The sequence below is a fragment of the Triticum urartu genome, chromosome 2A, assembly GCF_056163025.1.
Source record: "Triticum urartu cultivar PI428250 chromosome 2A, HENAU_Tu73, whole genome shotgun sequence".
NCBI lineage: Eukaryota > Viridiplantae > Streptophyta > Magnoliopsida > Poales > Poaceae > Triticum > Triticum urartu.
In genome coordinates this window covers 92,999,701-93,002,270 of record NC_141874.1, presented here as the reverse complement: position 1 = coordinate 93,002,270, position 2,570 = coordinate 92,999,701, and the positions used below count along the sequence as shown (strand labels likewise).

The 2,570-nt window shown below is 45.3% G+C and overlaps 1 pseudogene; it reads left to right on the top strand.

Moving 5' to 3' along the window:
* On the top strand, positions 1-139 carry LOC125541918 (small nucleolar RNA Z247; annotated as a pseudogene).
* Positions 140-2,570: the final 2,431 nt, after the last annotated feature.

The following is a 2,570-nucleotide window of genomic DNA, read 5'->3' as shown; positions in this document are numbered from 1 at the left end:
CCGCTGGACGACGATCAGCTGATCTCGCACATCCTCGCCGGCCTCGACATGGAGTATCAATCGCTGGTCTCAGCGCTCGATGCTCGCACCATCCCTGTCACGCTTGATGAGCTCTTTGCTCAGATGAGCAATTTTGACCAGAGGGTGGCGCTCTACCAGGGCACGGGCATCGGCTTCAAGTCCTCTGCAAACGGCGCATCACGTGGTCGCGGGAGTGGTGGATCCTCTCGCTACCATGGGCCGCCACGCAGAGGAAGGAACGCCGCCAACACCAACTCGCGCGGCGGCCACAACACCAGCGGCGGCAACAACGGCGGGCGGCCCTCCTACAACAACACCAAGGGTCGCCGCACCGGCAACAACACCAAATCATGCCCGGATGCTGTCAAGTGCCAGATCTGCGGCAAACTGGGGCACTCAGCGAAGGACTGCTGGTACAGGTTTGAGGAAGATGAAGACTCCTCCCAAGATGAAAAGGTAGCCGGCGGCGCTGAGGGCTCGTACGGCATTGACACAAACTGGTACATGAACAGTGGTGCTACAAACCACATCACAGGTGAGCTTGAGAAAGTCACCATGAGGGAGAAGTATCGCGGATCCGACCATATTCACGCTGCAAACGGAGAAGGTATGAGGATTTGTCATGTTGGTCATTCAATTGTTAAAACCCCTCACCGAAAAATTCATCTTCGAAAAATCTTGCATGTCCCTAAAGCCTCCATGAACCTACTTTCTGTCCATCGTATAGCCCTTGATAATCATGTCTTTATTGAATTTCACCCGTTCTTCTTTCTTATCAAGGATCAGGCCACGAGGAAAATCCTATATCGAGGTAGATGTGTTCGAGGGCTCTATCCGTTGATTCCGGAGATTAGGAGGCAAAATAAACAAGCTTGTGGTGCTATCAAGCTTTCATCATCACGGTGGCATGATCGTTTAGGGTATGCATCTTTTTCTTTAGTTGAGAAATTACTTAGGAAAAATAAGCTCTCATATGAAGAGCGTGACAATGAAACAATTTGTGATTCATGTCAAAAGGCTAAAAGCCATCAATTACCTTATCCAATTTCTACAAGTATTTCTACCAAACCATTGCAACTTGTCTTTTCTGATGTATGGGGTCCGGCACCTTCCTCTGTTGGTAGACATACTTATTATGTCAGTTTCATTGATGACTTTAGCAAATATTCGTGGATCTATCTTCTTAAGAAAAGATCTGACGTTTTCCAAGTCTTTCAAAACTTCCAAGCTCTAGTTGAACGCAAGTTTGATAGTAAAATAATTGCAGTTCAATTAGATTGGGGAGGGGAGTACGAAAAACTCAACTCCTTCTTCCAAACACTTGGCGTATCTCACCAAGTCTCTTGCCCACATGCCCACCAACAAAATGGGTCGGCTGAACGCAAGCACCGTCACATTGTTGAAGTAGGGCTTTCCCTTCTTGCACGTGCATCTATGCCTCTTAAATTCTGGGATGAGGCCTTTCTTACTGCTGTGCACCTTATAAACATGTTGCCTAGTCGAGTTCTTAACTTTGAAACTCCTCACTTCAAGAAGCATTAGGAAATGCAACGTGGAAAAAGGCCATGGATGAAGAATTCATGGCTCTTCAGAAAAACAAAACATGGCATCTAGTTCCCCCAAAGCAAGGTACAAATTTAATTGATTGCAAATGGGTCTTCAGGATAAAACAGAACTCTGATGGAACTATAGATCGTTACAAGGCTAGACTAGTTGCAAAAGGATTCAAGCAACGGTATGGTCTAGACTATGAGGATACCTTTAGTCCAGTAGTAAAAGCTGCCACGATTCGTCTTGTCTTGTCTATTGCTATGTCCAGGGGATGGATTCTTCGTCAGCTAGATGTTAAGAATGCGTTTCTCCATGGCGTTCTGGAAGAGGATGTTTACATGAAGCAACCTCCTGGGTTCGAGGACAAAAGGTTACCCTTTCATGTTTGCAAACTTGATAAAGCAATATATGGGTTAAAACAAGCCCCGAGAGCTTGGTACTCACGTCTCAGTCATAAACTACAAGTACTTGGGTTTGCTCCTTCCAAGGCTGACACCTCATTATTTATTTACAACAAGTTGAATACGTCCATGTTCTTGCTCATCTATGTTGATGATATTATTGTGGCCAGTTCATCTAATGAGGCAGTGGCAGGATTGCTGAAGGATCTAAGTGCTGAGTTTGCTCTCAAAGATCTAGGAGATCTACACTATTTCTTGGGTATTGAGGTAAAGAAATCTGGTGATGATCTTCATCTTACTCAGGAAAAATATGCAACCGATCTTGTGAGGCGAGCTGGATTGCAAGGATGTAAACCATCGCCAACTCCACTATCCAGTTCTGAAAAATTGTCTCTCACTGAAGGAAATCCCTTGAATCAAGAGGATAGCACTAACTACAGAAGCTTGGTAGGTGCACTTCAGTACTTGACTCTCACGAGACCTGATATTTCGTTTGCTGTCAACAAGGTATGCCAGTTTCTTCATGCACCCACTACAGCTCATTGGACTGCTGCTAAAAGAATTGTCAGATATGTCAAAAACACTTTGAGCACTAGT